Source organism: Sciurus vulgaris (assembly GCF_902686455.1).
Source record: "Sciurus vulgaris genome assembly, chromosome: 12".
NCBI lineage: Eukaryota > Metazoa > Chordata > Mammalia > Rodentia > Sciuridae > Sciurus > Sciurus vulgaris.
In genome coordinates, this window is record NC_136473.1 from 74953550 (window position 1) to 74968494 (window position 14945).

Here is a 14945-nt window from a genome sequence, read left to right on the forward strand (position 1 = left end):
ACATGTACATGAGGTAATAAAATCTGTTTCAGTCTACTATCATTCCTACCCCCGTTTCCTTTCCCCTCCCTTCACTCCCCTCTACCTAATATACAGTAACTCTGTTCTTCCCTCGCTACCTCCGTTATGGTGAATTAACCTTGTGCATATTTTTGACTAAATGAATAGATACATTAGAAGTGTTAGACCGTGTGTGAGTCTTGCTGGTTAGCCAATCTGTAGACACTGCTTTGTGCAAATATGGTGCTCCCATGGGGTTTAAGGCCCACAGACGAAAACCGTGGGCTAAGGTTGACATCCTTGTTTCCAATATTTTGTGTCATTTCCCTCCTAAAGAACTTAAAATATTGGTTTCTGAGTGTAGAGAAAAGTGATGACTATAGGTAAGAGCCTGAACTTTCTAAAGTCCTTTCCAAAATAATGGAAAGTCTATGAAGAACCTGGAACTTAAAAGAAGGCTGAAACTTCCTGACACCCACAGGCACAGGCATGTTGATGACAGCTTCTCTCAAGAGCCAGCTTCTAACATTTGTAGGAGCAAAAAGTAAGCTAATCTCCGGGAGCCCCTAGGCAGACTGGTTGTTATTTCAACCCCGAACAGGCCTGCAAAGGTACTTTGCTTATTTCCTCTGTCAACCTATTTGTGTGGAGTGTTGATAACTGAAGTGACACACAGTAAATACGCTTTGTCTTGTACGACATTTGCTGGGAGTGGAGATGAGCAGGGAAATATAGGAGTTGAAAGAAAGAATGCTTAGTTTAAAATATGTGCATGTGTACGTGCCTCTCAGAGTGCGTGTCAACGTTTTAAACGCTGACATCTCTCTTCCCTCTTTAGACAACAGCTCCTTCCCTTGATTCTCCCTGCTCCTTTTTATAGTCGCCAACCAAAGACAGACGGATTCTCCAGGTGTGAACAAATCAGGGAGGCTTCCTGTTTAAGATTCAGAAATTCATAGCCCTGAGGAAATGAGTTAAAGAGAGGAGAGGACAGAGCAAGAGAGATGAAAAACAGAATCTTCACCACCTGCTATTTAGTGATTAGCTGGAGATAAGGGAGGCAACGACTGCATTCCAGGAGTACAGGACTTGCCCAGGCAGAGCTCAGGGTGAAGGAGCGCTTGGAAAAGCAAAGCCAGCAATATGGAGCGGGAGGCAGGGCTCCTCAGAGCATCATCTATCCATTTTTTTTCCTCTCAGCTCTTTTATTTCACAGTATTCTTAAACATCCAAGCTTCACTCTCTTTTGCATTTACTGTACCTCACCTGCTTTGGTTTATCAAAAGGAATCTTGTGAAGACCAACTCTTCCACTAACCTTTCCTTCTAAAATACAAGTCTGACGATTGCTATCTCTTAAGTGGAAATAGCTAAATTCAAAAGCATATTGAAAGGAGCCAAGACCCACCCCTGATCGCATGATGTGGGGCAGCAGGAACGTTGGTGAGCTCCGGCGAACATCCTCTGTTCTTACACATGTGCACACCAGCCTGTTTGGCTAAACCACATGGGAAAGCGAGTGGCCATTCCTTCATTTACTGAGAAGAAGGTTGTTCTCTTATGGTGCTTTCCATTCTCAGTAGAAAGGGGTGAAAATAGTTTCCACACTGCCTAAACTTCTGTACATGGCACCTGTGACCACAAACATGACCCCAGGTTCTGAACAAAGGGGACAAGAGACAGTGTGCTTGTCAGGGTAGCATGGCCTCTTCCCTCATTAGCCTTGCCTGTTCCCTTTGTTCTTTGGATGCGTCTGGCCCTTGACAATAGCAATGTGTTCAGTTTTTCCAACACGATGAGGTCAGCTCACTGCCTTTTGGCCTCCAGAGCAGGTACGAGCCATCAAACCTTGACAGATACAAGATCAAGTTACTAATTCACCCTGATTTTCATTTTGCATTGTCTCCCATAAAAATTAAATGTGGAGCCATGAACAATTATGCCAGCGTAGAAAATAAATACTCTAGTGATTAAAAACTGGAAATCGCTAGCTTTGAAATTTCTCCAAAAATATAGCCACAGATGTCAAGCAAATGCCAATCAAGCGCAGGCTGTAAAACTCAGACTGCAGACACTGCCTTGTAAAGCGTTCACAGATGTAGCAGCGGCAGAAATTCTCACAGCTTAGACAAGCAAGACTGCTGCCTTTTTCCTTTCTTTCTGTCTTTTTTTCCCCTTTTCCTTGAGGGGGGTGCAGGGATTATGCATCAAACCGTTCATTTCAATATGTAATTTGCCTCAAAGAATTTCTGACTTAATTTATTTTCTCACCAACCTAAATCCAATTCAAAAAACATTTCTTGAAACCCGAACAATCTACTTTTGGTTGACGAGTGCTAATAGGTGCAATGTTGCCCCCGTCAGCTCCCGAGAGCGCCTACTGAGCTCGGAGCCACACAGGGAAAAGGAAATTAAACTGGAGTTTGAATTTGTTTCCTTTTAAATTCTTGGTCATAGTTGGACGTGTACGGGGCATAATGAGAAACAAATTGCATTGTGGGCTTTTCTTTATTTATTGAAAAAACTTTTAAAAGTAAAAGAAGTTTGAGTTGGAATATATTCCCATCTTAACGTAGGATATACTTTGAATGCAGACGAAATACATCTGCATGAAAGAACAAATGATGTCCAAAAGTCTCTTTTTCAACACCTCCTTGCTGGTTCTTGGATTAAACAACTATTTCCACTGAAACATGACAGATATAGTTGTTTTTGGACTCTGTTTTATTTTTCCAGGAGATCTGCCTCTCTGCTCTTTTGGGTTCTGAGATAGGTGATTCCTCTGAGAAAGATAACATCATGCATTTTTATTTTGAGAGCTTTTGTTGGGGTTTCTAGTAGGTAGTAGGCAAGGGGAGCATATGAGTGTATGTGTGTGCATTTCCTATGTGTGTCTGTGTGGTACCACACTAGGTATATCACTGTATCATGCAATCAGTCTTGCATGACTTTACCATTGAGTAACACCCCTACCCAGGGCAATTATGAGTTCCTTGTTAGTAAGCAATACTAAGACTCCTACCCACCTGCCAGACTCTCTGAATAAGTCAGACAACAAAGTCAAAATGGTTGGCCCAACACCATCTTCTTTCCCCCTTGATTGGTGTAATGAAGAAAATGTGGCCATTAAGTGTGGTCAATAGGGTCCACTTAAAGGTCATTTCCTCTCTCTATCTCAGTGCAGATTACTCCTGCCATGTCTAAAGCACAGAGTTATATTGATTTTCAGTGCATTCATCCATGAATAAAATAGGGAATAGCAGAGTGTCAACTCTGCACCTTAATCTTCCAGGTGCTGGAGACACTACAGAGAGTGGGACATATGAGGTCCCTAACCTCATGGGGCTGATATTCCACTGTAAGAAGACAGCCAATAAACAAAATAAACAAAATAATCTTAATTTTCAATAATTATCATGGAGATTGAAAAAGCAGAGAGATGTGGTAGTCAATGGATGACATTATTTGGGTAGGGATACCAGAGAAGCACTACCAGTTCAGGGAGAAGATGATGTGTGGCCAGATGGTGAGGGGGTTGGGGGTAATGTGCAGGGAAGACAACTGCATGCAGAAGAAACAGGGAAGAAACTGAGAAGGCCAAGTTCAGCTTGAAGTGAGATGTCCTGGTACTGTGTTCCTGTGGGGGAGATGTTCCTGATCTTTTTGTAAACCAAGAGGGAGGCTATATTCTGATTGGGATGGATATGAGGATAGGGAGCTTTATTAAGGAAAGCTGAAGTGTGGCTATCCTTAGAGATGAAAATTTTACTGGACAAGTTGAAAAACTTCAAGAGTCTGGTCCCACCTTTGCAAGTAACAGGCTTCATCACATTGTAGAAGTCCCTTCCTCTCTTTGATTTAGTTTCTTCCGAAGTCTGGATGTTGGGTTGAATGGTATTTAAACCCACGTACAAGACAGACAAGCCCTGAAGTATCTTAGCTGGAGCTGCATTTTCCAGTCAAAGAGCACTGTGCTAATGCAGACCCACCAGGAGGGTCAAAGCCACACCGTGGGTAAAAACAAGTCTACGAACTTGGAGTGACACTTGATCAACCCTTTTTAGAGTCCGAAGGAGCCATCTTTAGACACTTGGCATCTTTTATTCTCCTTGATTTGATCTGTACTATGGCTTTAGTTAGGAGTGCAGCCTGATGACAGGAAACCCATGGATAGGCCAGATCTCCTAGTGGACGTCAAGATAAGGCATCAGTCCATAGGCAACTATGTGAGAAGTGGCAGGTCAGGTGGCAGAGAACGGCCAGGCAGGGGCCCCACAGTCTCTCCCCTCACTTATAGATGATCCCTCCTAACAAATGTCTTTGGTTAAAAGTAGCCCTTTACTGCAATCCTTTGGTTTTGTGGCATGAAAACAGTCATCTGTGAATGCTACAATAAAAAACAGAATTCTGTCATTATTTCCTCTTCTGTTGGGTCTGTTGCATGGTGTACTATCAGTTTAGGGTATGAGACATCCCAATCCCAATAAAAGTATAGGATGAGGAGGTATCATTCATAAATATATTTTGAGCATCCTTACTTAGTGGAAGAAGCACCTAAAGAGACATAATGAACCAGATATAGTCCTTGACCCCCAAATCTCCACCCCTCGTAACCTAGACCTATATGCAGATGCTTAACACTAGCACAAATCAGAGAGAGGGGTGTGATGAATGTAATGAAAGGGGTCGTGGTGGGCAGGGTGACATTTGCAATCAGTCCTCAGGGATAAGTAGGACTTCCAAAGTCAGAGACAGGGACAGGGAAGGACATCTCCCACCTGAAGGACTGAATGAGTAAAAGCCAGGCCTGGAGCAGAGGTTCTAGGAGGGATATCAGTTTATCTGAGCTCTGAGGAACCCTCAGAGGTTTAAATTTAAACCGCCAGCGCGACACAAAGGAATTCAAGCTCTGAGCCTTCGGAATGCAGCACTTTGACCCTGGTGTTTCTAGCCACTATTCTGGGAGAAGCTCAGCAGCTTCCTTCCCTCCTCATCCCCAACACATCTGAGCAAACTGCAAAGATGGCACGGCTTTGCTTTTTAATCACTAAATGTCATTATTTGCAACAAGGGAAATGTTTTAAAGTTATATCCATTTGGCAACTTGTTTGAGAATTTGATATCATCTTCCATCTCTGGATTCCTCCTTTTTCCTTTGCTCCAATTTCTAAATGCCACTTCAATCTTATTTTCCTCTATTCACATGTAATTCTCCATTTTAGACCACAAGTCTTTGGAAATTTCCTTTTCCTTTCTTATTTTTGTTCTCAGGACTTCCAGAAAGATCCACAGGTCTGTATTTCCACTTGCCAAAAATTTTCATCAAGATGCTTATGAACAAAATCACACATTTTTTTTTCAACAGCCATTCTGCTCTGATTGTCCGCACATGGGGACAGCTTTGTCCCAACTTAATTGTACCTTGTAATTCCCATCCATGTTCTTTTCATCTCAGCTCTGTGCCAATCAATTGGTTTGTATTTACTTTTGATTGGTATTTGATGATCACACAGAATTCCACTAGTTAGTTATGTTCTGGGCTATTTAGTTTGTTATTTCTATATTCCTTTTCTGGGCAGTGGCAAAGTTATATGAACTAGCCAGATTCCAAGTTCTCTTTTATGATCACACTTGTGGCCACACAGTCATAATGATGGCAATAAACAGCAGCTTCTATCACGTAGTATTTTAATAGAACATTATTTCCTCCTCAATACACGAGGCAATCTGCAAAGCAAATTATCCCATTTTACAAATGAGAAAACTGAGACTTTGGGGGAGATTAAGGTCACTCTGGTAGTAAGTGATAGGAAAGCAGGACCATTGAATGAAGTTGGTGGAGATGAGAGTTCTTTGAATTGTGGCCTGGTCCACCTGTGCTTTCCAGAGGGCCTCTGAACTAAAGGTTCTCAAATACCAGTGCTTTTTAGAATTATTGCGGGGGGGTGTTGTTTAAAATGCAGATCCTCCCTAATCTGATTCTGATGTGAGGGGGCCCTAGAGTTTATATAACTAACACAGAACCCTGATGTTATTGATGTTGAGAAATTGCTAAGCAGAGTGGAAAAGCTTCAGACTAATTGCCCCAAAATATCTCTTTTTCATTTGCTGTTCATGATATGCAAATTTTTCATTCAGAGAAAGATAGTTTGTATTCTGTTTTAGTTCTTATAAAATATCACTCTAATCTTATTTTAAAATGGCTGCATATCTGGTAGAGATCATTTTATCCCAAAGAGAATTTCGTTTCTGATCATTTCAGATAGGTCTCTTATTTTAATTTTCTTTTCCCTTCTTTAAACATAACATCATAATCCTTTTCACATCTAGATCTTGTGTTACAGTGGTGTTTTTTCGTGGAATATTGCCAGGGCTGACATTAATGATGGAGATGTCAGAATTATATTCTAAATGATAGTAAAATTCAAATAAAGGTCCGAATGGAAAATATGCCTATAAATATTTCAAAAGACCTCTTTGGTGGGGGCAGTTTTTCTTCTCAGCAAAAGGAAATGTTGATTTATATAGGTATCTTAGGGGATGCATTTTACTGTTATATGTACCATCTTAGGAAATATTCAGATATATCTTGCTTGTCAGAACTGCAATAGAGGTCAGAGCATTGGATTAAAAAATGAGTCCAACTTTGATTTCCTTATGTAAATGATTTCTCTAGGTATGTCCATTATGCCAGATGTAATGGTTCCAATAACCACTCCAGACCCATCTAATTCAATTTCATTCTCCCCATCAAAAAATGCAAAACATCTATTTGAAAAACAGAGATTAGCTCTATTTCTACCACTAAAGGAAATGAGAAAGGTATTAAAGAGATGGGTTCTTAGACAGAGCTCCAATATTGATCTCATCTCCTCTAAGTTTAATCTTGTGTACAGTCCACAGAGTGAGATTTGGTGTGAACATATGCTTTTGCAAGGCCCAGGGAAACTGGAACAAATCATCCATATTCATCCCCTCTTTGGGAGAAATATTCTTTTTCACCATTTTCAAATATTTGGGATCAATGCAAAGATCTGAGCTCAGTTCTTACAAGCTTTCAGATCATTGCCTCATAGCTATGTCTTTTTTCACGAGCTATGGCTTTGCCCCCTTCTACGCTGAGATAAGATGTCATATTTCACATGAATATCTTCTTTCCAAGAAACAAAATGAAAACTGTTTCTTTATATATTGAGTTAGCCCTGACTTGAGAAAACTAAAGAAGCTGAGTTTTGGACAATTCATCTCAAGCCCAGTGAAATGGAAAACGTGCTTTGGTCATACACTCCTGCTCATGCCGACGATTTCTTTTCCCACCTAGCTCTTGAACTACCTTGCAAACCTTTGTGGGATACTTTCTGTCCACCCCTCCGACTTGTTGGCTACATTTGTGGGGAGCTGGCCTCTGGGCTTTTGCATATCTGCATTTCCTTTAGGATCAATATTCTCCAAGGACAGGCAGGAATCAGGGGCATTTGCTGAATAGTCTTGGTGTGTAGCAACTTGGTTAAACTCTGGGGACACAGAGAAGCATGAGATGGATTCTCCTTTCCTTTAGAACAGTGAAGCTCTACTTAGAGAAAATGGGCTTATCAAGAAAAGAAGCGCTTGTTCGCTGGTCACTTGCTTTGTGCCATATGCTGGGCTGAACCCTTTCCCAAATGCAATTAATTATCGTCTTTACAATAGTCCTATCAATCAGATGTTGTTATTCCCATTTTTCAGATGAGAAAATTCTGGGTCCTAGTTTCCCTTGCTGCTGGTGAGTATGCATCAGTGTCAACATGGGAAACTGGTGTCCGACATCAGGATCTCCACACCATACCCTGCACTGGCTGAAAATAAAAATAAGAGTTAATGACTGAAGACTAAGAAAAAATCAACAAGGGAAAAAAAGAAAAGAAAAAAAAAAAAAAAGAAATTCATCTCTAGGGTCAGAGGGATTAAAGTAGAAGCTGGAAGGCTTTATCCATTCCGGTGAGGCAGTGCCTCCTTCTTTTAATGACTTCCCCTTAGAGGCGAAATTCTCCGGAAGAATGCTGTTGACAGCCTTCAATACATCATAAATAACATCCCAGGTGTTCCAACTACCCTTCTCAGTCACACTCCTCTGGGAACTTTGCAAAGACTTCAACATTAACCCTTTCATAACTGATTTTCATTTCCTGTTCACCATCGTGAACTTGGTATCACTTGGTCCTTTCCGATAGTTGCTTTACAAGTGCTTTTAAACATTTTCATAAGCAATTGTTAGCTCAAATGCGTGTTACCAGCACAGAGTCAGGATCTATTGCTTCTAAGTAATTAGGAGCTAACAATTCTGCAACCTTTCTGCTTGGTTGGTGGTGAGAGAGAAATTTCCTCTGAACTTTAAGCTCCTTTAAGTCTGATTATGTTTTGTTTCTGTATCCTTAAGACTCCAGCTGAGTAGGGTCCAGGACAGTTACTCAAAAAGATTGGATGAACTAAACCAAATTTGGAGCCAATTATCTTAAGCTCTGTGATAGAGAAATATAGATGACTCATAAGCAAATTCAGAAAAGACTTGAATGTAGAGATCAATGAAGGTAAGTATACATATAATCATAACACAATGCAGAACAAGAAAATAAATCTTAAGAGGGGTGCTAAGTACCAGGGCACTCCAGAGATTGGAGAGGTCTTATCTACTTATCTGAGTGGAGGTATTAGAGGGCTGCAGATACTACCACACCGATCACAGCCCTTGGACCTTGGCAGCTGGGGGCACCAGGTTGCTAATCGCAGTAGCAGTATAGGAGGTACAATGTGGGGAAAATTTTGCTTTATGCTTTCTTGGTTTAGCTTAATATTTTACAATACATCCATTCCTCTTGTAATTAAAATACAACGGAAATTACATTCTGGTGAAGCTAGCTTGTGACTGGGTTTAGAAATTTCCATAGGTGGGCTGAGAGCTGGGGAGAAGTCCAGACTGAGGACATAGTACAAAAAACAGCACAGAGCTAGGCAAAAGAGGAGGGTTCAGGGAGCCGCGACTGGGAAGTTTGGACAGGAGAGCTGGGCATGGGCAGGGCCACAGTGGCAGATAAAGCCAGTGGGAAAGCTGGGGCCAGTTGTAAGGGTAGAGTATGCCATTTTGGGGTTCATTTGGCTGTGAGAACTTCTGGGATCTTCTGAGCTGAACAAGGTGCCATAATGGTTGGACTTGAGAAGAGCCATCCAGGACTCTACTCTGGACTTGGATGTGAACCTAGGGCACCATTCATGGGCCATGTGGCCTGCAGCTCTTGTGCCATCACTCAAATGACTCATGGTGGGTTTTCCAGGAGATATGACTGGAAGTGAATGGAGGACTCTTCAAATCACCCACCCGTTCCTCTTTCTCATGCTGGTCATGAAAAACCAAGGTGAACCTTGAGCGTTCCTGTTTTATGTTATTCTCTACTTCAAGAATATGGGGTTAGGAAGGATAGTAGAGTGAAATAGACATTATTACCTCATGTACATATATGACTGCATGACTGATGTGATCCTACAATATGTAGAATCATAAAAATGAGAAATTATACTCCATTTATGTATGATTTATCAAAATGCATAAATGTATTCTACTGTCATTTATAACTAATGAGAACAAATAAAACAATTTAAAAAGAAAATAAAACTTTCTTCAGCATTGGCATTCTTACCTTTCTCCCCCCATCCCACTCTTTTCCACTTAAACATGTTTCAGACATAACACATATACACACTTACACATTCAAATACCCACTCACCCCCTCCTCCTGCTACCCTGGTTCTATTGGGGGCAAGAAGGGCAAAACCTCAATTAATGTCTATGACATATCCATCTCTTGCTCTAGTCAATAACAGACTTTTCATCTGTCAGGGTTCTTCATCAGCCACCTCCTGCGGCTTTAATCATTTCCTATCATTTTGGTTTGTTCTGTGCTATCCAGTCTGAATACCCAAATTCCCAATCCCTTGCTTCTGTTTTTTAATTTCTTTCTACTCTGAAATGAAAATCCATTACCTGTTCCTTGAGCCTGAGCCCTTCTTTGATGCACTTTTATATTTGAAAATATTTCTTTGAGTAGCCTGTTTATTTTGTCTACTAAAGAATTTTGGAGCAAAGAAAACCTTACAGCAAAGTGAATTCCCCACAGGAGCATGATTCTATTGCTGCATAAGACTCAGAAGGTCTTTATGATGGTGAATTTTATATGTCAGCTTGACTAGACCCCAGTCCCCAGATATTTGGTCAAACTTGTCTGTATGTTTCCGTGGAAGTACTGTTTTGACAAGATTAAGTTTTAAATCAATGCATGTTGAGTAAAGCAGATTGCTGCCAGAATTTTGGTGGGCCTCATACAATCAGTTGAAAACCCTCAGATAAAAGACTCTTACCAAGGGTAAGAGAATTCTCAAAGCAGTAGGCTGCTTTTTGACTCAACTGGAATATCAGCTCTTCTTGGAGTCTCCAGGTAGCCTGCTGATTTTGAGTTTGCTAGCCTCCATAATTGAATGAGCCAGATCCTTATAATAAACTCTCTCTTTACACGCACACACACATACACACACCCTATGGGTTCTGTTCCTCTGCAGAACCATGACTAATTACATAACCATGACTAATTCAGTCTTCATGGCCATATTCTGTTCCTCTGGAAAGATTACATTTAAAAAAATCTATTCCAAAAATACTTATTGGGCACCCACTAGATGCCAATAAAACGGCTCTTCAGTTGACAATACCCCTCTGCCTCTTCCATGTCTTTTCCCCGCAAGGAAATCCTCATACATGAGAACTCTGGTATCACCTCACTCTCACCTTGCTCCATAGCTTTTCCTTTGCTTTTGCCATCATGGAAAGCACAGCTTGGCAGCTCTACTGATAAAACAGATTATTAGCAGTTTTGAAGACCCCTGGCCGTTCGTTCAAACTCTCACGGCTTCTTCAGTCTCTCCCTCCTGGGTCTTATTGAACAGTGCTTTATGCATCTTTCTTTCTCTCCCTTGAGTCCGCTTGGAGTTGACTACTTGGCTTTACTGGGACCTTCACTTTGATCTCAGTGATAAATCTGACAGGATTGTATTGCGTTCCTGGGATGAAGTCAAGTGTTAGGCTTTGCCAAGTTTCCCAAAGAAATCTATTGCTAGGTGGGGGTGCATCAGCCTTAACCATAGCGATCCTGATGACTAAACTACATGCCAGGCTCATTTTATGCTGTAAATTAGAAAGGACAGACTTATCATCTTCCAATAGTCATTCCTCTTTTTCAAAAGAAATGGAACTTTCAAGTTTTGGCTGGGCATGCAGCCATTAGGAATAAAAATGAAATCTCCCAGCTCCCCTTGCATAGAGATAAGATCATGTGACTAAAATCTGACCAGTAGGATGTACGAGGAGGGGCTATGTAGAACTCCTGAGAGGGCGCCTTGACAGGTAGGATGGAGTAATCTTTCCCTGACTGCTGGCTGGAATCTGGACAAAGTGCCTGGAGCTCACAATCATCCTGAGACTTGGGCACATATTGGAGAAAGATGGCATGACTAGCTAAAAGGAGCCTGGGACTGGGATGACTCATGGTGCCATGATGCTAGTCCAGAACTACTTGCATCCAGTTTCCTTTTAACATTTTACTGAAGTCCTTGGTGTTTTAGAGTTTCAGTCACTTGTAAATAAATCTGATATTACTTGATTCAATAGGTTCAAATATTCCCACTTAAAAGAGAAAGTGAGGTTCAAAGAATTAAATTACTTACTTAAAATGATGTAGTTAAGTGTCAAAGACTGATTCTTTCTGATTCCAAAGCCCACAGCACAGAGTCTCTTCCTATTAGACTGTGTTTCCTGCTAGTGAGAACAGGACCTGAGGTGAACTCTCTTTATCTTCCCTGGTCTGAAGATTCCTAGTGAGCCTACTTTGACTGAATGCCATGGTCTGAAGAGAGGTTCAGGAGCCCCTCTATTGTCTTGAAAGATGTTGCAAGCAAACTCTGTACCCCCGACCACTCAGGGACCCAGATTAATTTATCCTTAATTACCCAATATTTTCCAAGTAGTTCCTTCTTAAAATGCAGGGTAGGTCGAATGTCTTACACACCCTGTCAGACCGCTAAGCCTGCTTGTCCAAACAAATCTACTCTGCTGTGACTTTATCGCCTTGGCGTGTTGGTACACATGCTTCCTGCACTGGAGCTTGGGGCCCGAGCATGTATGAGAAACTGAATGGCAGCAAGTTTTTCTGCCAAGACCGAAGCAAACATCCCTGGAAACAAGGGAAGGCTGAGTCTCACTGTGAAGTGCCCTGGCTTCTGTGTGGATCTTCTGCCAAGGGTTTCCAGAAGCTTCCTTCAGATGCAGAGAGGCTCAAGTTTCTTCAAATGCTCAACAGCAGTCTATGCCACAGTCAAACACAATCCCAGCGAGGGAAATGTGCCTTGGTTTTTGCTCCTGTGGAATTACAGGATTGCATATACTGGCTCTGATCTAGTTTTCTGTGTGACCTTGAAGAGCCATAACACATTGTGTTGAAAGAGTAAAGGGCTGAGATTCTAAAAGCCTGGCTGCTGGTTACAACTCTGACATGGAGTTCAGTCCTGAGCAAGTCATTTCACCTCTCCAAGTCTCTCAGCTGGATGCACACATTCACCTACCTCTCCTTCCATCCATCCATCCATCCATCCATCCATCCATCCATCCATCCATCCATCCTTGTGATTCAATACTTATTAAATGTGGAGTTTTCTAGTTTCTGGTCACACAATGATGAATGAGATGTGTCTTTCTTGTTAAAGAACAAACCTCCTTGAAAGGTTATAATAAATGCCAAAGTGTTAAAAGGTGTGATGGGATTTGAACAGTCAAAGGGTTTTTCTTAAGTCACAACTTTGGAAACCTTAATTTCCCCTTCTTTGAGATGGAAACCTGAAATGGTTCAAAGGGAGGCAATGGGGAAATAGGCATAGACTTGGCAAAGTTGTGACTGAGATCACTAGCAATAGCTGGGTAATATTTGGGGCACCAAAGGGTGAATGTAGACCTGTCCTAGGAAAGCTAAGTACTGAGAAGGGCCTTGAAACTTTCCATCTTCAGGGCTTCTGTCCAAGCTCAGTATCTAATAGGATCTCAAGACACAGACTCTCATCCTTATGATTGGAAGATGCCTCTGTCAGCCAGGAGAGAAATTTCAATATTTTATTGAATGTATTTTGCAGGGGGAAATCCTTTTTTTTTTTTTTTCTGCTGGTGCCAGCATAATTTAACCATGATTTAATAGCTTCTTTCATTTACTTGTTAAATTATGCCTCTCCATCACCTTCCCTTTGGGTTTTCCCGCCTTTTGGTCCTACAACCTCCCATTATTTATTAATGCCTCATAATACATGGTGGAGGCAGGCAGAAAGCAGCCATTTCACAATGATTTAGGGGCACCTGGCAACGACACAGCAAGAGCAGGAGCATATGCTCTGAGAGTCTCCCCTGTACTTGCCATTTTGGAACCGAGGTGCACAGTTCTTAGCTATCATCTATGGAGGTGCTCCCCACCCCTTCCCGACCCATCCCCTGGCTATTTCCCTGCTCTGAGCAAATTCAAAATACTTGGCTCAGAAATGATGGATGAGTCACAGCTCATGTTTTTTCCACGTTCCAACTGCTAGAATGAGCATGCTCCTCAAAGTTATGCTTAACCTAAAGAGACACTAAGAGGTAATTTGGCTTTCCTTCCAAGGGAGGAGTCCTGGGTAGGATTAGGAGATTTCAGATAATTTGAGTCTTTAGGTAGAATCAGTTCTTGAAAGGAAGCTGGAAACAAACTGGGGAAATGGTCCTTGGAATTCTTTCTTGGAACAGCTTGGAACATTTTAATTCATGGATTGAGTCTCATAGGAGATGGAGTCAGAATGAATAGTGTCAGAGTATAGAAAGAAAGAGGGGTCTTTCACAACTTGCTCAAGAATACGGATTGGGTCACATAAGGAACTTCAGCACAGTTCCACTTTCCTCGGATCCTGGTGAGAGGCACATTCATATGTGTCCCTAACCTAGGGTCCTTTTTCCTCAACACTTCTTGTGTGCTTTGGACTAGACTAGCACACATTCTGTGATTTGGTGAATGAAGAATGAAGGCATTGCGGGTGACAGGGGCAGAAGGACACCTGCAGAAGTACAAGAACAACTCAGTAGCATGCAGTGCAAAAGCAGCAGAACCAGAATAAGACCCTAAGCTTCCTTTTTGACTGTTAGTGAATAGGTTATTATCTCACTACTAGGAGATAGTGTATATTTCAGCTCTTATCAGTTTCTGGCATTTACTATGTTTGCATTTCTCTTTTCCATAGACCACCAACCTGATCCAGTGCTTAATGGGTAAGGCAATGTTGTATGTGTTCAGACCCTTGGAATGAGAAATAAGGACTTTTATGCAATCTATTTACTGATTGGGTAAACTTGGAGAAGAGTTGCTTGACCTCTTTGGGTCAGATGCTGGGGTAAGATAGTCTCTGAGATATTTTCATGCTGCAGTTTTGATCTTGAGATTGCCTTAGTTGAAGCTGAGAGAGACTTTAGACATGGAATGGAAGTCCTGAGTCTGAGGTATGACTTGCCCAAGTGGAATAAAGGAGCCATGACAAACTCAGAGAGAGTGAGGCTTTGTGATGACTGCATAGGGTAATATTTAGATCAAACAGGACAATTTCTTCTGCATCTTGGGCAGTCCAACCTCTTATTCCCTCTCTCCAGGACCTACAGGACCTCATTTTTTTTTTTTTTTTTTTGGTACTGAAGATTGAATTTAGGGGCACTTAACCACTGAGTCATATCCCCAGCCCTTTTTTTGTATTTTATTTAGAGACAGGGTCTCACTGAGTTGCTTAGGGCTTTGTTCAGTTGCTGAGGCTGGTTTTGAACTCGTGATCCTCCTGCCTTAGCCTCTCAAGCCCCTGGGACTATAGGCC